Here is a 25,570-nt window from a genome sequence, read left to right on the forward strand (position 1 = left end):
TCTCAAACTGAGCTCAGGCAATCCGCCTGCCTTGGCTTCCCAAAGTGCTGGGATTACAGGTGTGTGCCACCACGCCCAGCCTGCATATAACTTTTGACTCCCCCAAAACTTTACTAATAGCTTAACTGTTGACCATAAGCCTTACCAATAACACATATTTTGTGTATGTATTACATACTTTATTTTTACAATAAAGTAAGTTAGAAAAAAAGAAAAAAAAATCAAAATCACAAGGAAGAGAAAATAACACTATTCATTAAATGGAAGTGGATCATCATAAAGGTCATCCTCATCATCATCATCATGTTGAGTAGGCTGAAGAGGAGAAGGAAGAGGAGCTGTTCTTGCTGTCTCGGGTGGCAGAAGCAGAAAAAAATTAATGTGTAAGTGAACCCATGCAGCTGAAACCTATGTTGTATAATGACATTTTGGTCAACTGTGGACCACATATATATGGTGGTCCCAAAAGATTGTAATACCATATTTTTACTGTACCTTTTCTGTGTTTAGATATGTTTAGACACACAAATACTTACCATTGTGTTACAGTTGCCTCTGTTATTCTGTACAGTAACATGCTGTGCAGGTTTGTAGCCTAGGATCAATAGGCTATACCATATAGCCTAGGTATGTAGTAAGCTGTACCATCTTGGTTTGTGTAAGTACACTCTCTGATGTTTACACAACAGTGAAATCACCTCATGATGCATTTCTCAGAATGTATCCCCTTGGTTAAGCAACACAGGCCTGTACTTTCAGTTTTGATTGATTGCCCAACTCAGCCTCAACAAACTTGTATTTTTAATCTAGTCAAAGTTTTATTTTCTTACTGCTGATACCATTTGTTTCAGCTTTGTGGACTCCTTGACTTATCAGCCACAGCCAAATTTCCTGTTTTCTAGGGCCCTGGAGAATGCTGCTTCATTGTCATGTCAGTGTCTTCTGCCTCCCACCCTGAAGTGTGTGAACAACAACCAAGACACCATTTGGGTGGCTTGTTTTAATCCTTCCTCTCACTGTTTAGCCTCTACACATTCATTAACAGGTAAGAGGGAAGCCTACTCCCCTCTTCTTTTCCCACTCTTGGATGAAAGCATTCACTACTGAATCCCAGAGAGTCTTCTCATATCTCCTAATCTAGACATTGAGGCCTTCCTGTTTTCCAGTATTAAAACTTAGGTACACTAACTTTTAGAGTTTATTTGAGCAGGTAGTGATTTGTGAATGGAACAACCCCAGACTGCAGGCAGTTTGGGCTCCAATGAAGGGATGCAAGGGGAAAACTTTTATAATGTGTTCATGGAAGCAAGACAAAATATTTGACAGGTTAAGGTGGAGCAGTAGCTTTAAATTCCCTAGTTAGAGGTTTACTGTCAATTTCTAAAGTCCCTAGTTAGAGCTTAGTTGTCAATTTCTGATAGATTATGCTGAAGTTTCATTTTCCTAGGCTAGGGCCTTTCACCCTGATTTGGGGTTCAGTTTGTTTATGTAAGAACTCAGGATATTAGAGTTATTTTAACATCAGAAAGCCATGGCTTTGTTAGCCAAAATTGTCAAGAATTGTGCAATGTCTGAGATTTTACCCTACTTACAAGATGTTTTGGTCTGAATGTGTTCCCCCAAAATTTGTGTGTGGGGAATTTTTTAATTCCCAATGCAACAGGATTGAGAAGTGGGGCTTAATGGGAGGTGTTCTGTAAGCCTTTCCACCCTTATGAATAGATTAATGCTGCTATAAAAAGAGCTTCCAGAAGTGGGTTCACCCTCTTCTGCCATGGAGGGATTCCGTGTTTGTCCGTTTTTGTCTTTCTGACTTCTGCCATGTGAAGACACAGTGTTCTCCCTCTCCAGAGAATGAAACGTCCAAGGCACCATCTTGGAAGCAAAGACTGGACCCTCATCAAAACCCTTGATCTTAGACTTCCCAGGCTCCAGAACAGTGGGAGATAAATTTCTGTTTTCTATAAAATACCCAGTCTGTAGTATTCTTTTATAGCAGTGCAAAATGAACTAAGACACATGCTAACAAATTAGCCTGTTAAAACTTCATGGAATGCTGGCAGAAGACATGAGACTCATGGGTCAGAGACAAAGGACTTTATAGTATCCAGAGCTTCATGTTGATTTGTGTTGGTCCCATGTGCTTCCCAGATCTCACTGTATGAAACAAAGAGCCCATAATGAATGTCTACACACATACTGGGTTGTGGTACAGGAGAGGACCACCAAGCTTGGATGAGTCACCACTGTTATAGTAAGCACAAGCAAGCCTATTTTTTGTCAGGAGGAAGATATTACATCATTCCGTAAGATTTCTCCCTGCAAACACAACCCTTAGAAATGGCCTAGAAAAAGAAAGGGCAATACCTGGCAAGACTGTGCAGGGATGCTCAGAGCCCATAGTGGGCTGCCTCTCCCAACAAATTCTTTGTCTTTTGCTACTTAGCCATAAATTGAATATTTAAAGATTAAATTACATGTGTAATTTTTGGAATTGAATATTAGAGGAGCCCTGGGAAAATAGTTAAAATAGTAGTAAGAGTTACTGATTACCTGCCATTTTCCAGAAACTGTTTTAAATCCTTTACATGCTGTATTAATTAGCTAGGACTGCTTTAATGAAGTACCACAGACTGGGTACAGAAATTTATTTTTTCAAAGTTATGATGAATAGAAGACTGGGATTAAGGTGTGGACAGGATTTATTTCTTCTGAGGCCTCACTCCTTGCCTTGTAGATGGTCACTTTCTTGTGTCTTCAGTCTTCCCTCTGTGTGTGCACATCCCTGGTGTCTATTTTTGTGTCCAAATTTCCTCTTATAAGGACCCCAGTCAGACTGGATTAGGGCCCACCCCAGTGGCCTCATTTTAATTACCTCTTTAAGGGCCCTATCTCCAAATATAGTCACATTCTGAGATACTGGGAGTTAGGGCTTTAATATATTAATTTAGGGGGACACAAACCCATAATACATATATTCTCTCAATCTTTGCAACATCCATTTTCTCTGTTTTATAGATGAGGAAATAGCCTTAGTATGGTTAAGAAACTGGCCCAATATCTCACAGCTAGTAGGAGGTAGCACTGGGATTTGAACCAAAATTTTATTGGCTCTGAAGTCTGTGTCCCTAAGCATTAATTATGATATGAAACTTTTTTTTCTGTAAGGTAACAACAAAACAAGAAGAAAAGAGAATGTCTGGTTTATTTATAGGGCTAATTTAAATGTGTTAGAAATGTACCTTGATTATCTTCATGCTTGGGAATGGTAAAATAATATCATTTTGTATTGTGCCAAATAATGAATTTTTCTGCTTTAGTGGTTGTCTTAAATGTGACCACATGAAAACCTTGCACAGGCAATCATCTCAGATATATATATAGCCTTTGTTCTACGTTGGAATAATAGCAATGTTGAATGTTAAACTGTTTTTAAAAATAAAATGTATGATTTTACCTAGGTAGATACTGGTACTTTTATTTTCCCTCTGTATAGCATTAAAACTTATTTTTGTTAAAATATTATACATATTATGAGTGTTACTAATATTAATTGACATAGATGTTCAATTCAGTTTATATAATGGAATTTTTATGAAGTTGGTACTTGCATATATTAGTAGTGCTAAATATTTATTAAATTCATGCATTAATATTTTCCTTTGAAATTAGAAGTCTTACCCTAATAGAGATTTTATTAATTTGTTTTGTTTCTACATCCTAAAAAACTTTATACTATCATGGAGTTTATCTGCCATTTTAAAAATTCTTATAATAACAAGAAATACCTTCAAGTTTTAATTATTCCAGGAACTATTCTTTCCTTGCAAACTGAGGGCAGTCCCTGGAATAAATTTGGTTCATGTAAGTGGGTTTTCGAGGAAACCTTATCTATAAACAGTTACACATTTCCCACAAGACCAGAGCAGTGTTGACCTCTTTGTGAGACTGAACTGCCTTTTTAATATGACTACAAAAACGCTTGCTGATATCCTACATCTAAATTTTTTCACCCAAGAGAAGCCTGTCTTCTCAAAGATAAATAACTCCTCTTGGACCAGGTATTAACTAGCTCTTCAAAAATAATCTTTAAGAAATTTAAAAAGTAGAATTCCTACCATTCCCAGAATATGGGCAGATGTGCCTCTCTACCCAGTAACAGGAGAGATACAGAATCAGCAGAAAGGAGTGTGGGAAGCAGCAAGAGTGAAGGGGTTACCAACATGCTATTATGAGCTACAGTTTCAAAATTACTAATAAGTGCTTCCAAAAAGAGAAGACTACCTGAATGGAAATATGGGTAAGCAGTTTTGAGAACTAACTCATGGGCCACACATTCTGGATGAATCAAAACAACCACCACCAAAAATAAACCAAAAGCCCATCTACATGTGCATGTGTGGATGCAGGAGAATTGAATGTCCTGTGGTGATTTAAACTCTGAAGAATACCAGAAATATTCAGCACATGTGTCCTTCCAGGAGGACTGATCCACATGCTTGAGGGGAAAAGTGCTGGAAAGTAGTAAAATGGAGTGGAGCAGGATCATTTATAATAGGGAGAAGGATGATTTAGATTGGGAATGGTAAAACATCATTTTGTATTAGACTGGAGTTGGTGGTAGACCCAGTGGAATAATCCAGGGAATAAAGTCACTGAAAATAAATGTAATCTTGAAGACAAGGTTCATTGACCTCTAGAAAACACAGAACTAGAGATAGAAGATCTTACTAACCAGACTTGACTTTGACAAGCAGAGCTAGACTACATAGAAAGGCTGTATTTTCAGTCCTTTATTTATAATATGAGAGAGCCCTGGAACCATGAAGCTGAAAAACTGACCCTGGTCCATCTCCACCTCCTTCACAGGAGTCTTCTTTTCGATGGAATATACAAAAATCCTTGTAATTTGAACATGGGGAAAAAAAGAAAAACCATTTAATGTCAAATGAACTTGGTACAAGAAAAAAGATTGACACAAAGATGCCCACTTTTACCATTGTTATTCAACATACTGGAACATACTGGAAGTCTGATTGCTAAAGCAATCAGAAAAGCGAAAGATATGAAGGGCATCCAAATTGGAATGAAATAAGTCAAATTATCCTTGTTTGCAGATGATATGATCTTATATTTGGAAAAATCTAAAGACTCCACCAAAAAACTGTTAGAACTGATAAATAAATTCAATAAAGTTGCAGGATACAAAATCAGCATACAAAAACCAGTAGCATTTCTATATGCCAACAGTGGGCATTCCAAAAAAGAAATTGAAAAGTAATCTCATTTATAAAGCCACAAATAAAATTAAATATCTAGGAATCAACCAAAGATCTCTATAATGAAAACTGTAAAACCGATTAATGAAATTGAAGAGGACACCAAAAAATGGAAAAACATTCCATGTTCATGGTTTGAAAGAATCAATATTGTTAAAATGTTCATACACCATACTACCCAAAGCAATCTACAGATTCAATGCAATCACTATTAAAATACCAATGAAATTCCTCACAGAAATAGAAAAAAAAATCCTAACATGTATATGGCATCACAAAAGACCCAAAATAGGCAAAGCTGTCCTAAGCAAAAAAAAAAAAAAAAAAAAAAAAAGCAAAACAAAATTGGAGGAATCACATTTACCTGACTTCAAATTATCCTACAGAGCTATAATAACCAAAACAGAATGTTACTGGCATAAAAACAGACACATAGACCAATGGAACAGAATAGGGAACCAGAAACAAATCCACACACTTACAGTGAACTCATTTTCAACAAAGTTGCCAAGAACATACTCTTCAGAAAAGACAGTCTCTTTAATAAATAGTGCTAGGAAAGCTAGATATCCATATGCAGAAGAATGAAAGACCCCTATTTCTTGCTGTGTACAAAAATCAAATCAAAATGGATTAAAGACTTAAATCTAAGACCTCAAACTGAAACTACTAAAAGAACTAACATTGGGGAAACTTTCCAGGACATTGGACTCAGCAAAGATTTCTGGAGTAGTACCCCACAAGCACAAGCAACCAAAGTAAAAATGGACAAATGAGATCACATCAAGTTAAAAAGCTTTTGCACAGCAAAGAAAACAGTCAACAAAGTGAAGAGACAACCCACAGAATGGGAGAAAATATTTGCGAACTACCCATCTGACAAGGGATTAATAACCAGAATATATAAAGAGCTCAAAAAACTGTACAGGAAAAAAAAATGTAATAATCTGATCAAAAGATGGGCAAAAGATTTGAATAAACGTTTTTCAAAAGAAGACATACAAAAGGAAAACAGGCAAATGAAAAGGTGCTCGACATCACTGATCATCAGAGAAATGCATATCAAAGCATTGATTATTTCCTTTCTTTGGCTTATTTTCAAAACACAGACAGTAAGGAATGCTGGTGAGGATGTGGAGAAAAGGGAACACTGTGGTTGTAATAATTTACATTCTCACCAACAATGTACACACAGTGAGAATGTGAATTATTACAACCACTATGGAAAACAGTTTGGAGGTTCCTCAAAAAAAAATAAAAATAGAGCTATCATATGATCCAGCAATCCCACTGCTGGGTATATACCCAAAAGAAAACACATCAGTATATCAAAAGGATATCTACACCCCCATGTTTGTTGCAGCACTGTTCACAATAGCTAAGATTTGGAACCTAAATGTCCATCAGCAGATGAATGGATAAAGAAAAAATGGTGGCCTGGTGTGGTGGCTCACGCCTGTAATCCCAGCACTTTGGGAGGTCACCATGGACGGATCACAAGGTCAGGAGATCAAGACCATCCTGGCTAACATGGTGAAGCCCCGTCTCAGCTAAAAATACAAACATGAGCCAGGTGTGGTGGCTGGCATCTGTAGTCCCAGCTACTCGGGAGGCTGAGGCAGGAGAATGGCATGAATCTGGGAGGCAGAGCTTGCAGTGAGCCGAGATCACGCGGCTGCACTCCATCCTGGGCAACAGAGCGAGACTCTGTCTCAAAAAAAAAAAAAAGAAAGAAAGAAAGAAAGAAAAAATGGTACATATGCACAATGGAGTACTATTTGGTCATAAAAAAGAATGAGACCCTGTCATCCGCAACAATATGGATGCAACCGAAGATCATTATATTCACTGAAATAAGCCAGGCACAGAAGGATAAACATCACATGTTGTCACTTATTTGTGAGATCTACAAATTTTAAAAATTGAACTCATGGACATAGAGAGTAGAAGAATTGTTACCAGAGGCTAGGAGGTAGCAGGGAGGTGACGCTGGTTAATGGGTCCAAAAAAATAGAAAGAATGAGTAAGGCATACTCTTTGGTTACACAACAAGGTGACCATTCAATAATAATTTTACATATTAAAATAACTAAAAGTGTAATTGAATCGTTTGTAACACAAAGGATAAATGCTTGAGGGAATGGATACCCCATTCTCCGTGATGTGATTATTTCACATTACATGCCTGTATCAAAACATTTCATGTACCCCACAAATACATATACCCACTGTGTACCCACAGAAGTTAAAAAGAAAAAGAAAAAAGATTAAAACAGACTATGTTGGTCCTTTTGTGCTGCAATAACAGAATACCACAGACTGGTTAATTATAAAGAACAGAAATTTATTATCTCACATTTCTGTTAGCTGGGAAGTCCAAGATCAAAGTGTCAGCGTCTTGTACAGGCCTTCTTACTGCATCTTCACATGGTGGAAGAGCAAGAGATAGCAAACCCACTCCAGAAAGCCTGTTTTATGACAGCATTAATTAACAACTCCCAACAACTGTTGCGTTGGGGATTAAAATTTCAACACATGAATTTTGGGAGATGACAAAAACATTCAAACCATAGCGCACAGACCAAATAATATTCTAACAGACAATGAAAACTCAACAGAAACTCACCGGAAAAAAATGCAACCAGACAGCTGATGACAATTAATATTTGTAAATGAGTTAAATCATCTAGATTGAAGTTTTTGAAAGAATAGCACATTAGAAATATCAGATATTAGAAGATATCAGAAGATACTAGACGATATCAGAAATCACATGGCAAACAACTGGTTATGAAATGGGAACTCACACAACTCAGAAAAGAATCGTGGGGGAATGTTGCCAAGAAACACTTTGGACTAAATTACAAGTAATATAGGAATAAATAGACTCCACATAAAATACAGTGATGGAGGTAAGTTTCAATCCCAGGAACACAGTAGAGGAATTTCCTCTGTCACAAACTCTCCTAAAATTCCATAACAGAGATCTGCATCATACCATTTATTGTTTAAAATGATTACTTAAATGTCCAGCCTTTCAAAGAAGTACTTTCCTATGTAAAAGATGAACCCATCAAACATTAGAGTCACCCTCTGGATTTCAAAGCCATGAAGTTTAGGTGCAGTTCTTGGCTCACTAGTTCATGCCATTGTTCTACTCTAAAAGCTCAATTTAGTGAGGGAAAGGGAATGGTGGGTCAAAGGAGTTGAGGGCCCCACAGGGTGGCTGTGCTTAGACAGTGGTGTCCCCTGGCAAGTTTCCTGTGATCATAGCTTTATCTGAATAACAGAAGACAATCATCATCAGAACTAACTCATGTTAATCAAACTCACAGAGAAGATACTAATTTCATATTTGTATCTGTAACATAACTACCCAAAAGATCAGAATACTCACATGAACTGAGCCAAGAATGTTCTTCTCCCATGTAAGAAAGTCTCTCTGGGAAGCTAGGAAGATTGTTTGTTGAGGCTGAAATTGAAGCCAAGCGATTCCTCTGATATAGCTACTAGTCAGACATGCTCTTCAGAAACACCATTAACAGGAAGGCAAGATCTTTGCTCACTACGTCTGTTGTATATTCTTTATTCAGAAATTAAGATAATTAAATACACACTGCTTTTTTACTCACTCATGTTTCAGACTTACCCTATGGGGGCTGCAAACTGTGAACCCTGAAAATCTGAGACAGGTCTCAGTTAATTTAGAAAGTTTATTTTGCCAAGGTTGAGGACGCGCACCTGTGACACAGCTTCAGGAGGTCCTGATGACATGCGCCCAAGGTGGTAGGGACACAGCTTGGTTTTGTACATTTTAGGGAGACATGAGACATGAATCAATATGTGTAAGATGTATATTGATTGTTTCAGTTCAGAAAGGTAAGACAAGGCGAAGGTGGGACAACTCAAAGTGAGGAGGGAGCTTCCAGGTCATAGGTAGATAAGAGAAAAATGGTTGCATTCTTTTGAGTTTCTGATTACATATAATTTATGTATCCTATTAGTTTAGTAAGACAGATGCATTTAATTTGTAAATATAAATGCATATATTGGAGCACATGATCAAAAAACCTGAAGACTTCTCCATGAGCAAATTCTGCATGTGGCAGAATATGAACTCTGCTTTGACAAAGTAATCTAGGAGCGTATATTCAATGAAAAGTGAAAAATTGATTTTAATTAGCTCTACCATCTATGAGTAAAAAAAGCCTGAAATTTAAAAAATGTAATGCATTTTAAAGAAATACTTTAAAAGCGTTGAAATACTTTTCAAATGATTCTTTCTTTAAAAATCTAGTTTCTTTATTGTTTCTAAATGAGTTTTCACCCATGGCCACTTAGTCATATATTATTGTGGAGCTTTTTAAACAATTTAGATCTTTATTTAGACTAGAAAATATATTCACTATTTTAGATTGACTCTTGGGGTAACAAAATCCACATTTTGTAAGCAGCAGTCATGCCAAATTGCCCATGCTATTTGTGGTTTACTTCCAGGCTCCTAGATCATGTTGTACAAGCTTCTATTTTGTATCTGACTTTATCCTCGACCAATTTTATTGCATGTGCTGGCCCCTTCATTTTTCCTAAGTACTTTCACTTACTGAGTCATAGTCAGGTCTCTCTCTTTTTTTTTTTTTTTTTTTGTCTTTAACTATGGATTGCCTTTTTCTCTTCACCTATTCACATTGCCATTCTAGGATTTTGGAACACATTCATCCTTTAATTCTTTCCATTCTTCCAGAACATTTTTAGAGGAACTTCTTATTCTTTTATTTTCCCCACACATGAAGGTTACCTTTATTAATATTTGGGGGTATGGTTTTCCAAGGCTGCTTCTTTGTGTGTGGATGTAGATGAATATTTTACAATCCAGTGTGGGGTCATACTAAACACGTGGCCATATAATCTACTTCTGTCAATTAATGTATCAAGAAATTCCCCTAATATTATTAGAGTTTAGTAAAATAATTTCAGTGGTTTCATATTATTCCAGCACGATAACCTACTATAATTTATTCAACCGATGGAAACAATCAGTATACATCTTACACATATTGATTGATGTCTCATGTCTCCCTAAAATGTATAAAACCAAGCTGTGTCCCTACCACTTTGGGCACATGTCATCAGGACCTCCTGAAGCTGTGTCACAGGTGCACTTCCTCAACCTTGGCAAAATAAACTTTCTAACTTATCAGACATTTAGGTCAATTGGAGCTTGGGAGCTATTATGGACAAGGGTATCATAAATAGATTCTAATGGAATCTTTCCTATTATTTGTGATTATTTCTTTTTTTTTTTTTTTTTTTTTTTTTTTTTTTTTTTTTTTTTGAGACGGAGTCTCGCTCTGTCACCCGGACTGGAGTGCAGTGGCCGGATCTCAGCTCACTGCAAGCTCCGCCTCCCGGGTTTACGCCATTCTCCTGCCTCAGCCTCCCGAGTAGCTGGGACTACAGGCGCCAGCCACCTCGCCCGGCTAGCTTTTTTTTGTATTTTTTAGTAGAGACGGGGTTTCACCGTGTTAGCCAGGATGGTCTTGAACTCCTGACCTCGTGATCCGCCCGTCTCGGCCTCCCAAAGTGCTGGGATTACAGGCTTGAGCCACCGCGCCCGGCATTTGTGATTATTTCTTGTGGATAAATTCTTAGAAATGGATAATGGGTCAATAGGTAGTTAGACTTTTTTTTTTTTTTTTTTTTTTTTTTGAGACGGAGTCTCGCTCTGTCGCCCGGGCTGGAGTGCAGTGGCCGGATCTCAGCTCACTGCAAGCTCCGCCTCCCGGGTTTACGCCATTCTCCTGCCTCAGCCTCCGGAGTAGCTGGGACTACAGACGCCCAGCACCTCGCCCGGCTAGTTTTTTGTATTTTTTAGTAGAGACGAGGTTTCACCGTGTTAGCCAGGATGGTCTCGATCTCCTGACCTCGTGATCCGCCCGTCTCGGCCTCCCAAAGTGCTGGGATTACAGGCTTGAGCCACCGCGCCCGGCCTGTAGTTAGACATTTTTAAGCTTTTCTGATACATGTGTATTTTTTGAGAGGTGTGAATTAATATTTTATTTTGATTTTGATTATTGTAGAGATACAGTCTCACTGTGTTGCACCAGGCTAGGGTGCAGTGGCACAGTCACCTCACTGCAGACTTGAACTTTCAGCCTCAAGCAATCTTCCCACATGAATTAATGTTTAAATAGTATGTCCATTAAGGACATGATGAAAATTCCAGTTTCTCACAGGTTTGAATTTTAAAAACCACAAATTACCTTGTTTATGAAAGAATCATTTGATAATGTTTTTTGAATTTTCAATGTTCACCCATGGGGAGAAAAACATTTTCCTGAGATTCATGTATAATTCATTATTCTTATTTCCAAGTTAGATGCTCCCTGAGACCCCCGGGAACAAAACTGGGCAAACAGTAGATTTGTATAAGGAGTCCCAAAACATGAAGGAAAAAGTCTAGGCTAGAAGTCAGCACCACCATTTACAGTTAGGTGGATTGTGCCCTTTCTGATATATTTTTGCCAAATTGTTCTCCAGAAGGCTCTGCAAATGAAAGTGGCTTTTCCCCAACCCTTGTCGACACTGAATATTATCATTAAGTTTTTTTGGGCCAATTTGAGTAAAAATGCTATCTAATTTTAGTTAAACTTTTTTTATTTTTAGTAGTAGTAGTTAGGGAGACAAAACAGTGATTTTTCTTTATTTAAAAAAAAAATATTTGGACCAGGCACGGTGGCTCACATCTGTAAATCCCAGCACTTTGGGAGACCAAGGTGGGCAGATCACGAGGTCAAGAGATGGAGACCATCCCGGCCAACATGGTGAAACCCCGTCTCTACTAAAAATACAAAAACTAGCTGGGTGTGGTGGCGCGCGCCTGTAGTCCCAGCTACTCAGGAGGCTGGGGCAGAAGAATTGCTTGAACCCAGGGAGCTGGAGGTTGCAGTGAGCTGAGATCGTGCCACTGCACTCCAGCCTGGCGAAAGAGCGAGACTGTCTCAAAACAAAACAAAACAAAAAAAGATTTGTAAAATGTCTATTTTCTTCCTTTGGTGTTATATTTAGAAAGGTATTCCAATTCCAAGATTTTGTTACAATCTTCTATATAGACTTTGAGTACTTTTTTTGTCTTACCTTTCACATTGAAATATTTCATCTAACTGGAATATATTTTAGTAGGCAGAGGTTATGAGTTAAGACTCTAAATGAACTTTTCCTAAATGGTTATACACTTGTCCCAGCATCATTACAGAGTTTTCATTGCCCTTCCAGATTTGTCTTAGCAGGGAGGAGGAAATGCCAGCAGAAAAAGAGGAATTAGTTCTCAGTTGCTGAGAAACATTTTCATTTCTTTCTAATTATGGATCATGCTGTTCCACATTTTTGTTTTTTTCTGCCACCATAGTGCCATATACTACTGAAAAAAATAATATAATAGAAACTTGTTGCACTAAAAGTGCTGAGAATTACGCCGCTATCTCTTTTTACAAAAGTCTTCTTGTGTTATATTGACAGCTACTCTTAAAAGTGTTTTAAAACACACTTTCACCTCACTTCTTTAAAACTTTGCTCTGAAGCTCTGAAAAGCTAAAGATGTCTTCTTTGTTTTGACCTGTAGGTGGCAAACTTCTACTCCTGTGTCCTTTAAAACATTTGACCTGCCGCTTTAAAATCCACAAAATAAAAGATTATTGTAGTGTGGAGTAGTATAAATCTGTAAGTAAGGGATTAAAAGTAACAGGAACTCTTTGGGCAGTTTCGCTTCATTTTTATTACTGTATGTTTGGAGCTAGTCAGCATAGGCCAGGGTCAGAGTCCCGGCTCTGCTGTTAACTAAAGGTGACTTGGGAAAGTGATTCATTTTCTCCTGGCCTGTTATCTCACGTGTAAATGACAAAGTTGAACAATGTCACTGCTGTTATACTTTTTTACTCTAAATTCTATTATTCCTATTGCTAAATTATATCCCTGACAGATTTTGAGTGATAGTGAAACCCATCTGAAAGGGAAAAATATGACAAATAATTGCTCCTTAAAAGATTATAATGGTAAGGCCAGGCTTTACAATTTTATTATGGACACAACAGTGGGATAACAGAGCCTGTAATCCCAGCTCTTTGGGAGGCCAAGGCGGAAGGATCACTTGAGCCCAAGAGTTTGAGACCAGCCTGGGCATTGTAGCCAGACCCCATCTCTAGAAAAAAATTTAAAAATTAGCCAGGTGTGATAATGCACACCTGTAGTCCCAGCTACTCAGGAGACTGAGGCAAGGGGGTCGCTTAAGCCCAGGAAGGCGAGGGTGCAGTGAGCTCTGTTTGTGCCACTGCATTCCAGTCTGGGCAACAGAAGGAGACTATCTCAAAAAAAAAAAAAGGAGGGGGTTTCAAAAATTGGTCAGTTATTGATTCAAGCCATTATAATGACTTATTTCATTATAAACCGGAAGTAGTACAGTAGAGAATGAAATAACTTTTTCAATTATATGGAAACATATTAACTTAGATCTATTGTCACTAGAGCCATATCAGTAAATTACAATGGGTTCAAAAGTAGAATATAAAATATGAATCTACCAGAAACCAGACTATACAATGTAATACTCAAAGAAACCAGAATAACATATTTATCCCTTTTGTGGATGGGGAGATAAATTAGTGGCTATTTAAAAAATAGGTTATTAAATGCAAAATACATATTTCCATATTACAAGAATAAAAGCACCTTCAAATGATGGGAAGAACTAAATGTGACACACCATAAAAAGTTTACTATTTTACATATATAAATATGTCTCAGCTGGGATCTCCCTGATCCCAGATTACACCTGACCCAAACCTTATATCCAGTAACTCCCCTCTCAAAATTTTATTGTGCCTCATTCTCTCTTTCTCTCTCTCTCTCTCTCTCTCTCTCTTTCTCTCTCTCTCTCTCTCTCTCTCTCACACACACACACACACACACACACCACCTTTTTGCTTCTCTTTGTCATCAGTGTTTTACTGGCACTTTCTTTGCCTTCATCACCCTTTATTTCCCTAATCTCAGTGACTATAACCAATCCACATTTTGTTATCAAGCACTTCTTGGGTTTTTTACTTTATTAAAAATGTTAGTAAGTTATAGAGGTGACAACTTTCAAAATGTGGAGTGGTGACCTTTTACTGTTTCCTCATTACACCCTCCTTTTTTGTTTTTACACCTTCTTTTCTTCTCTTTTCCTTCCCTTTTCCTTAATTAAAATAATTCCTAGTCTCAGGAGGAGCTGTTCTTACACTCACCCTCCACCACAAACTCCCATTTTCCAAAAAAGCACAGCCCTTCCTACTTAAGAGGCATACTAGGCATCTAATTTTATCTATAAGGTTGGCATTTAAATTCCATTTAATAATAAATAAATAAATAACAATTTACACAAGGAATTGTGGGAAAATGCACAACTAGCACTAGAGGAGTAGTATAGAGCAAAGCACTTTACAGCAGCATTACATCCTAATTACAGTAGAAAATACACAAAAGATAAAACTCAGTGTTAGTGGGCATATGGAAAAGCATGCATTTATATACATTGCTGGAAAAAATAAAAATTAGTTCAATTTTAAATTGTTCTTATACAAAAATGTTTATAATTCTTATACAAAAATGTGTATAGGGGTATTATTAAAAAATGAAAACAATCCAAATAATCCACAATGGGGGACATTTAGACAAATAAGATATATTAATATGATGAAATGAGTACTATATAGTATTTTTAATGTCAAATATGTATTTTACTTCAACACATAAAAATGTTTATAAACAGTGATAAATTAAAACAGAACCCAAGATAATATTAACTTTATTACTATTTAAAAACAACAAAGATCAGAACTCATAAGAATATAAATAATTTCAATTTCTGTTCAATTTGGAAAGTTATTTCAAGTTTTTGAAATGAGAATTCCAGCTACTAGTCATAATTATTCTATCTAGTATTGTATCTTTATAAAAACTAAAGCCAATTTTTCAGTCAATTTGACTTGATTTTAATAATTTAAACCATTTCCAAAAGATTTTTTTCCTTCTAGAATTACCTTAACCAAAGTTTCCTAATACTAGAATTTAGTTAGTTAGTTAGTTAGTTAGTTAGTTAGTTAGTTATTTTGAGATGAAGTCTCCCTCTTGTCCCCCAGGCTGGAGTGGAATGGCACGATCTCAGCTCACTGCAACCTCCGCTTCCCGGGTTCAAGCGATTCTCCTGCGTCATTCTCCCCAGTAGCTGGGATTACAGGTGCCTGCCACCATGCCCAGCTAATTTTTGTATTTTTAGTAGAGATGGTGTTTCACCATGTTGGCCAGGCTGCTCGCGAACTCCTGACTTTAGTTGATCCACCAGCCTCAGCCTCCCAAAGTGCTGGGATTACAGGCATGAGACACCACGCCCAGCCCATACTAGATTTATTTTAAGTCAAATTTTTCCTGTGCACTAACTAAATATAGGAATATATTAGATATCTTTAAAAGTTTATTCATGTATGGCATTCTTAAAAATACCTGGACAATACTGCTTAAAACTGTCAAAAACAAGGAAATTCTGAGAAATGGTCACAGCCAAGAGACGCCCAAGGAGATAGAAGGACTAAAGGTAATATGGTGCCTGGATGGGATTGTGGAACAGAAAAGGAACGTTAATAACTAAGAAAATCAGAATAAAGTGTGGACTTCAGTTAATAATTTTGTGTCAATACTGGTTCATTAATTGTGACAAGTATACTATACTAATGTAAGATGTTAGTAAGGGAAAATAGATATGGGGTGCTATGGTCTAAATGTGCCCCCTAAAATTCATGTATTGGAATTGTATTCTCCGATGCAGTGAGGTTGGGAGGTAGGCCCTAATGGGAGGTGTTTGGGTCATGGGGTAAAGCCCTCATGAATGGATTAATACTGCTATAAAAAGGGCTTTCAGGAGTGGGTTTTCTCTTCTCTTCTGCCATACGAGGACCCAGAGTTAGTCCCTTTTTTGGCCCTTCTGCCTTCCTTCATGTGAGGACACAGCAAGAAAGCCCTCATCAGATGCCAACACCTTGATCTTGGACTTCTCAGCCTCCATAGCTGTGAAAGAATAAATTACTATTCTTTATAAATTACTTAGTCTTTGGTATTCTGTTAGAGCAGCACAAAGCAGCCAAGTGCATGGGTATATTGGAATTCTGGACTATTTTCACAATTTTTCTGTAAGTCTAAAGCTATTCTAATAAATTATAAATTTATTTTAAAAATACATTAGTGTGTTCAGACTGTAACAATACCTAAAGTATTGAAATTAATGTGCTAAATAATTGAAGCTAGTTTTCTGTGAGTAGTAGGTTAGTAAGGCAAAAAATTAATGGGTCATATCTATAATCATGTAATGGTTCAAAAGAACACATCAATAACAGAAGATACCCTTCAGTAAAGCGAAAGATCCATTATTAAGAGCTGAGAATATAGAAGGTACTCTATACAGGAAAGAACCATCCTTACCCCAGGCATATATATTTCCAAAAGGAACAAATGATGGGAATACATCCCAAGAGCAGACTGCCAATTCTAGGCTCTAACAAAACCTTCTTATCTATCATTATGTCAAGTTGTTACTTTTATATTATAATATTTAATGAAGTCTATTTCAGACTATTTTGAGGTTTCTTTTCCTTTTCTGAATTTTTGTTCCTTTTCCATTTATTTTGCCATTTTTCCTGGCAGTTGTATTTTTAAAATTTCCCAATGTGTTTATCTGGTGAAGTGAAGAAGAGTCTTTGTACACTGTCTACTATGAATGAAAGCACATTGGGAAGTTCCCAGCCTGTTGACAATGTTGAGCCCTGGTTTGATGTCTAAAAAAAGTAGACCTGTTTCCTGTGTTAACCTCAGTGCAGGAGGTGGAAAAGGCCACTTCCCGATAGGTTTCCACTTTGGGCTAAACATGAAATTAAAAGAAATGAAACAGATGTAATACATTTGTCCCTCACCACTTAATTAAATCATATATTAAAATAGTTTCTTGTTAATGGATTCAAAATGTTTTAAACTAACATTAGTGTTTTCTTGTTTGAAAGCAATAGAAACATCTGTTGAAGTCATTTATTTTCCTACAAATAATCATTGGCTTCCTGTAGTATTTCTAAAACTGCCTTATAAGAATTACATGGACCACTTGTCAAAATGCAGATTTCCAGACTTAAAAGCTGTCTTTTTAATTAGAGCCTTCTCATCAGTTAAGTTTTTTTGTAGTAATCCTTAACCCCAGCTACACAATAGAATCACCTGGAGAGCCACTAATGTCCCAGCCTACCCCTTTTAAACCCCAGATTTTCATTTCTTTTACTGGATGGGGCCTACACACTAGTATGTTTTAACTCTCTCTGGTTGGTACTAGGGTGTAGCCAGGGTAAAAAAACCACTAGTCTTGTGTTTGGAACCAAAATTAATCAGAAAAACCTGTACTTTGCTCCTCAGGCTTTATTTAAAACACATTGGCTACTGAACACACCATATGTATCTCACGAGCATAAGGTTGAGCAAAAGAAGCGAGACACAAAAGAGAACATACTAATTGCTAATAGATTCAGGATTTCGTTTGGGGATCATAGAAACCCTATAAATATCTGGAATTAGATAGTGGTGATGTTTGCACAACATAGTGAGTTTACTAAAAACCACTGACATGTACTTTTGTTTGTTTGTTTGTTTTGTTTTGGTGACAGAGTCTCGCCCTGTTGCCCAGGCTGGAGTACAGTGGCGTGTTCTCGGCCACTGATCACCCAGATAAAGAAAACAAACAGCAGTTTTAAGGCTTATACTCCGCCTCCCAGGTTCAAGCGATTCTCCTGCCTCAGCCTCCCAAGCAGCTAGGATTACAGGTGTGTGCCATCATGCCCAACTAACTTTTGTATTTTTAGTAGAGACAGTGTTTTACCATGTTGGCCAGGCTGGTCTCGAACTCCTGACCTCAAATGATTTGTCCACCTCAGCCTCCCAAAGTGCTGGGATTACAGGGATGAGCCACTATGCCTGACTGATATGTACATTTTAAAGTAGTGAATTTTATGTTATATGAAGTATATATAATCTTAATTTTAAAATGTTATTAAAAATAGCAAGCATGCTGTATGACCATGTTTGCAAATTTCAAAAACAAGCATGTCTTAACCAAAGTGTTAGAATTCAGTTTAGTGGTTATCTTTGGGGAAGAGGGAAGAAGTCGTGAATGGCCAGAAGAACCGAGGAAGGCTCTGGGATGCTGACGGTGTTCTTATTCCTTATCCTGGGTGTTAGTTACAGGGGCAAACTCGCTTTGCGAGCATTCATTTTTGAGCTGTATACTTATGATTTGTGCTTTGGGAAGACTCTGAGTCATCGAGAGAAGGTTAAAAAATATTCAGCCTCCTCAATTTGAGAATGCAGGAAAGACTGACTAAGATTTCTATCTTAACCTATAATCAAAGCAAGTCTCCTAAGACATGAAGATAATTTTTGACAGCAGAGGTCATTTAATATTGGAACAGTTTACCAAAGAAGGCTATGGAATCTCTGTCTTCAGAGTTCTCTGAAAAATAGCCTAGCTATAAAATCAGTTCTGTTTTGGGACAGTATCTTGTGGTAATTGGTCAGATACTATTTGAGATCTAATCCAGTCTACATTTATATCTGCTTTTCATTCTGGAAATAAAAAACAAGACAAAACAAAAACTCAGAGATCCTTGTTTCCTCCTACCAGGAAGATACTTGCCAAGAAGACTTAGGTAATGCATATATATTTTACTTAGAGCAAACTGTTGTAATCTAGTATGCCATTCATCAAGCTGAATTTCCCTAAACTCAATTTTTTTCTGTCTTTTTCTTATTGCCCACATGTTTTTCTTAATTGCTGTCAATATCCTGACAGTCCTAGACTCTTCTTTCCTTCTTTCTTTACTTACTGCTTTTCCAGGCTCTATGAATTTAGTTCTTTCTCACTTTCTTTGTATGCTCTGGGGTTTTATCACTTCATTGCCTCTTTTTATATTTCTCTAGTTTCACTCCTATTTCTAAGACTTTTCATTTCCAGAAATAACTACAATATTGTGAGGTTCTAGAAAATGTCCACTTCATTTGTGGTATGTTTGTAAGCTAAGACAGTATGGTTCAACATGGTTCAACATTGACTCCTCTGGTTCCAGGATTACATCTTTAGAATTGAGTCATTTAGCATTGCCACTGATTTCATAATCTCTCTTTTGCATGCAATCCATTTCCTTTGAAATCTTTTTGTGAATTTCCAGAGCTCCTTCTTATTCCATTACTTATCCTATTCCAAGACTATGCCTTTGTATTCTTACATCTAAGGTTTTATTTCTTTTATAAAGAAACCAAACAGCAGTTTTAAATTTGCTTTGTTCTTAATTGTTCTAATTTCTCCAAGGCTATCACCATATTATAAGTACTCATAAAATTAGCCCAATTCATAGAAAATGACTAATTTTTTTTCTTGTTCTCAATTTTTCCAATTGTTTCTTGATTGATTGACAAATCTTATGTCAGCTTTTTATTAATGATGCTATGTGTTTTCACTTAAGGAAAGTAGAATTATAGAAAAAGTGCATCTTATTTATCAGCTACTGAGTATATATGTATCCCCTTATTGAAGATCAAATCCCTGTAGAAAAATTATCTGTCCACTTCATTTGTGGTATATTTGTAAGCTAAGACAGTATGGTTCAACATTTTTCTAGCTAGAATGAATTTTATAGATTTTCTCCTTGAATCGTCTCATTTTACAGATGAGGAAACTGAGACCCAGAGAAATTAACATAGTTAACTACTAATAAAGTGGTTTTTCTTTCACAATTCTTTGTCACTTTATTGTGCTTAATTTACATCTTTTTTCTAAGATATGTGTGTGTGTATATATGTATATATCTGTGTATATGTATGTGTCTATGTGTGTATGCATGTATATATACATATATATATATATACACTTTTTTTTCTTTTCTTTTTTGAAAAGACAAGCTCTTTCTTGCTCTGTTGCCCAGGCTGGAGTGCAGTGGCATGATCTCTGCTCACTGCAACCTCCGCCTCCTGAGTTCAAGCCATTTTTGTGCCTCAGCCTCTGTCTGGAGTAGTTGAGATTATAAGCATGCACCACCATGATCACGCCTGGCTAATTTTTGTACTTTTAGCAAAGACAGGGTTTGACCCATGTTGGTCAGGCCAGTCTCGAACTCCTGGCCTCAAGTGACCCACCTGTCTTGGCTTCCCAAAGTGCTGGGATCACAGGCATGAGCCACCGGTGCCTGGCCTCTGAGCAATATTTTTTAAAATGTTAACAATACTTTTAACATGGGCACACTGAGCCAGTTTAGCTTTCCTCATGTTTATTTTCTTTAAAACTGTTCGGTAAATCATTATCTCCTTTTTAGTACTAGCTCTTCAAGTTAACTATTTCAGCACCGTTTAATACATTATTATATTAGCACAAATTTAAGAACTTTCTCAAAGTGGTGCATCTTTCTTTGTTGGGGGTAGTGTTTAATATATTAATTTCTTTTACCCACTCTTTACTGAATTTTCCAAATCTAACTACTCCAAGAAAAGATCAATTTCTCCACATTATCAAGCTTGATTTCTTTTTAAAGATACACATTAGATGATGACAATAGCTGACCTATATTAAGCATTATGTTTATTGTTCCCATTTTACTGATGAGATAACTGAGGCACAGAAGTTCTCTTCATGACACGGTGGGAGGAAGCCTAGGCTTTCTTGTTCTGGATCTAATACTCTTTCTACTTTTTTTTTTTTTTTTTGAGACAGAGCCTCGCACTTTCACCCAGACTGGAGTGCAGTGGCGCAATCTTGGCTCACTGTAAGCTCCGCCTCCCGGGTTCATGCCGTTCTCCTGCCTCAGCCTCCCCAGTAGCTGGGACTACAGGCACCCGCCTCCAGACCTGGCTAATTTTTGTATTTTTGGTAGAGACAGGGTTTCACCATGTTAACCAGGATGGTCTCGATCTCCTGACTTCATGATCTGCCCACCTTGGCCTCCCAAAGTGCTGGGATTACAGGCGTGAGCCACCACGCCAAGCCCCTTTCTACTTTTTTTGCAGCAATTTGGTTAATATGATTCAATATTGCTGACAAACTTCATTTTTCAATAAACACCACTGTAAATCATAAAAAGTTTATTTTTGTAAAATTACCAAGGCTATAAATGTGGAAAGGATATTAAATTCATCTTCTCTGGCTTTAGGCTCAAACATAGTAATGACTAGTAGTGTCTGAAGTGGTGTGCACCCACTCCGCAGAGGGCACAAAAAGATACATGGGAGCACAGGGAGAAATATCAAAACCGCACTTCTATTTAACACTGTATACATCCCATTAATAAATTCAACTTTATGTGTTGCTTAATGTGCATTCTATACTTGTATATAGTACTTGTGTATAATTTATAAATTTATAAAAGCAAAGAATTAATCTCATCCAAAGAGAGACCTGGTCTTTGCCCTCAGCTCCCAGGAGGTGATCTCTGAGCCCTTGGAGTGTCCTGCCCGATAAAAGTTATCTTTGTTTACCTGGGGACATTGGGCCACACTGGATAGTCTAACAATGTGATGTATGGTATGGTGGGGGCTTGGGGCCATGCAATATCAGTGTGACATTTGGTGGGACTAGAGAATAAAGGCATGACCAAGCCCCATTAGACATGACCAAGCCCCACTAGAACTGCGGACATCAAGGCTTGAGTAAGCTTCCCTGTTTAGCCATACTCGTGTGTATTGTCACACATCATTCCCAGCAGAAGTTAATGCTGTCCATGACTCCACAGGGAGAGGAAAATTGGAAACCCTGCCCATGGAACCCTCCTAGACCCTGGCCTATGCACTCCTTCCTTTGGCTAATTTTAATCTGTATGCTTTCATTGTAATAAACTATAACTGTGAGTATAACAACAGCTTTGAAGGAGTTCTGTGAGTCCTAGTGAATTATTGAACTTGAAAGTGGTCTTGGGGACCACCTGAACTTGCAGTTGGCGTCAGAAGTGTTTATGGACCTGGGTTCTTTCACACTCCGTTTTGGTAGCTATGAACAGAAATGTTTGGCCTATTAGTCTAGGCCATATTAGCAAGTGATTACCTATTTTCTTCTTAAAGTTCTAGGAGGATGTAAATTTCTTTAATGATCTATGTCTTAGTCCATTTGTGTTGCAAATGGAGTAAATGTTTTTGTTTTTTGTTTGTGTTTTTTTGTTTGTTTGTTTGTTTGTTTTGAGACAGAGTCTTACTCTGTTGCCTAGGCTGGAGTGCCATGGCAAGATCTTAGCTCACTGCAACCTCTATCGCCCAGGTTCAGGTGATTCTCCTGCTTCAGCCTCCTGAGTAGCTGGAATTACAGGCATGCGCCACCATGCCTGCTAATTTTTTTTTGTATTTTTAGTTGATTTGGCGTTTTACCATGTTGGCCAGGCTAGTCTTGAACTCCTGACCTCAAATGATCCACCCGCCTCGGCCTCCCAAAGTGCTGGGATTACAAGCATGAGCCACCATGCCCGGCTCAAGTGGGCTAAATGTTATAATATCTTAGACTGAGTAATTATAAACAATAGAACTTTATTTTCTCAGAGTTCTGGAGGCTAGAAAGTCCAAGATCAAGGTACCAACAGATTTGGTATCTGGTGACAGATTTTTACTTCCAAGATGGCACCTTGTTGCTGTGTCCTCACATACCAGAAGGGAAAAAGTGGGGAGGAGGGGGAAAGGGGCCTAGCTAATATCTTCCAGCCCTTTCATAAGGTTGCTAATCCCATTCATGAGGGCTCTGTCCTCCTGACCTAATTAGTCCCTAAAGGCCCCAGCTCTTAGTACTATCACATTGCCAGTTAAGTTTCAACTTACAAATTTTGGAAGGATGCATTCAGACCATAGCAACCCATTTTACAATGATGGTATAAATGTAAGGCCATTTATAGCAACTATAAATAATGGTCAACTTTCACCTGCTTTCAAAACGTACGCCCTTTTCCTATTTTATTGTCCTTGAGTGTATTGTTCTCACCTTCAACGCGTGAAAAAAAAATGGCATAGAGGCATAATTTTTCAAAAGCCAATTACCTCGATGGCTGTGCTTGCAAGCTCTCATGCATGGTTCATGGAAGTCCAGAGACTGGTTCTTCTCTGTGACGGTAAAAGAAGATGTGAATTTATGAATAAAGGTGATAAGATACACATGGCCTCATATCAGGCTATGAGAGATTAAAGCCAGAGGGTTAAGTAAACCTTAGCTTTCATGAGTTATCTAAGAATTCAGTGCTCTAATTTTTCCCTGATACTGGGCTTGGAAAAAAATCCTTTAAATGACTCTTTAAAAACTATGCTGGGAGAAATGAGGCTAAAGCTTCTGGAACCATAAAGATTCCACAGAACTTTCTTCGAAAGGGATTAAACTTTTATGCTATGAATTAAATAGAAGTCTAGAAATGGCTTCAAGAGATGAGTAAGGAAGATGGGGGAAAGAAGGAACCCCAATATCACAGAATATTGGATTTAGCATTAGAAGATCTAAAGAAATCCAGTTTTCTCTACTTTAATCCACTTCTCTGCTTAAAACCTGAGGCTTCCTAGTGCTTATAGAATGAAATTCAAACCCCTGCACCTGGGGAAGGCAGTCTGGCCCTTGCCAGCCTCTCAGGGCTGCTTCCCTCAGTCTTCCTTTCTATCTTGGATGCCCAGCACCACATAGACTTGCAGTGTCCCTAATGGACCCTGACTTCCATGCCTTTGCACACACTGGACCTTCTTTCTGTCTCTACCCTTTCTCTGTTTTAAAAGTTCAACAGAGAAGTTTTAAGAGACAGATGGTGTTAGGAAAATTCATTAGCTCATTAGAGGAACAAAAAAAGGTAAGAAGTTGAACTTGCACTATCTACCAAAATGAATTCCAGGAGAATTAAAGAACTATTTTTTTTTTAAGTCATAAGATAAAAAAGGAGAGATTTATTAACACCCTGGGGTAGTGACAGCTTTCAAAAATTATAAAGATGAAGAAAATGTTGAATGAAAAGATTAATGGATCTGGCTATATAAAACTGTGGAAATGTGGATATCTGAAAGGCCCCAAATTAAACTAACCAGAAAAATAAATTTTCAACAAATATGACAAGAAAGTGTCTTTACTGTATAAAGAGCTTATACAAATCAATAAGGAAGTCACCTAAAACTAAATTGATAGGCCATGCGTGGTGGTTCACGCCTGTAATCCCAGCACTGTGGGAGGCCAAGGCGGGTGGATCACAAGGTCAGGAGTTCAAGACCAGCCTGGCCAATATGGTGAAACCCTGTCTCTACTAAAAACACAAAAATTAGCTGGACATGGTGGCAGGTGCCTGTAGTCGCAGCTACTCGTGAGGCTGAGGCAGGAGAGTCGCTTGAACCGGGGAGGTGGAGGTTGCAATGAGCCAAGATCATGCCACTGCACTGCAGCCTGGGCGACAGACCGAGATTCCGTCGCAAAAAAAAAAAAACAAAAACAAAACAAACAAAAAACTAAATTGATAAACAAACATATACAATTTAATTTTGCAGTTATTATTTCTATTTTCTCTGCTATAGCTATCACGTAATATTCTCTGTAACTTAAAGAAGATTAAAGAAGGGAAAATGTAATCTTATTCTGATTTTAGAAAATACTTGAATCTTCTTCCCATCTTAACTATAGAATTATGGTTTTTCTTTTTAAAATTCTTAATGACAAGTGTTTTTTATTTCATTACTAACTTGTGTCAAGCACACAGCAGGCAAGGCTAAGGCCAAGTCCAGGGCCTCACACATTTGGCCAGTAAAGACACAGTGAGCCCATTTTAGCTTTAGACTGTTTATTGCTTCCATGGACAGCAAAGAAAAAGTAGCAAAGGCACCAGTTTTCCTTGGTCCTTGTTCCACACACCAGAAAGAATGACATTGAAACGAAAGGGCAGGATGATAGCAAAATGAGTTGTGGTACACTCTGTTGCCAAGGAGGGAATTCTAGATTGTAACTAAGCAGTTCTATAGCCAGCAACGCTGTCTGTCTAAAAGGGGAGAGGCAGAAAGCCTCACACCTCATCTGAACTCAGGAGGCAACAAGAAACTCTCAATCAGTTTCCCTGGTAGCTAGGGAAGTGAGTGAGAAATGTCATTGTAGCAGCTCATTGCAAGCCTCTATGCTCTCAGGCTCCAGGAAGGCCATAGGGAAGATTCCCCAAGGCGTAGGTCATATTGTAATTCAAACCTTTCCCACATGGCTA

At 37.7% G+C, this 25,570-nt stretch overlaps 1 long non-coding RNA gene across 1 annotated transcript; it reads left to right on the forward strand.

The window, feature by feature from the left end:
- The first annotated feature begins 239 nt into the window (after positions 1-239).
- LOC115892355 lies at positions 240-3,464 on the forward strand. The gene is made up of 2 exons (XR_004052247.1): positions 240-383; positions 903-3,464. It is a non-coding gene; the product is annotated as an uncharacterized LOC115892355 (long non-coding RNA).
- Positions 3,465-25,570: the final 22,106 nt, after the last annotated feature.

The sequence above is a fragment of the Rhinopithecus roxellana genome, chromosome 2 (genome assembly GCF_007565055.1).
Source record: "Rhinopithecus roxellana isolate Shanxi Qingling chromosome 2, ASM756505v1, whole genome shotgun sequence".
Classification (NCBI taxonomy): domain Eukaryota; kingdom Metazoa; phylum Chordata; class Mammalia; order Primates; family Cercopithecidae; genus Rhinopithecus; species Rhinopithecus roxellana.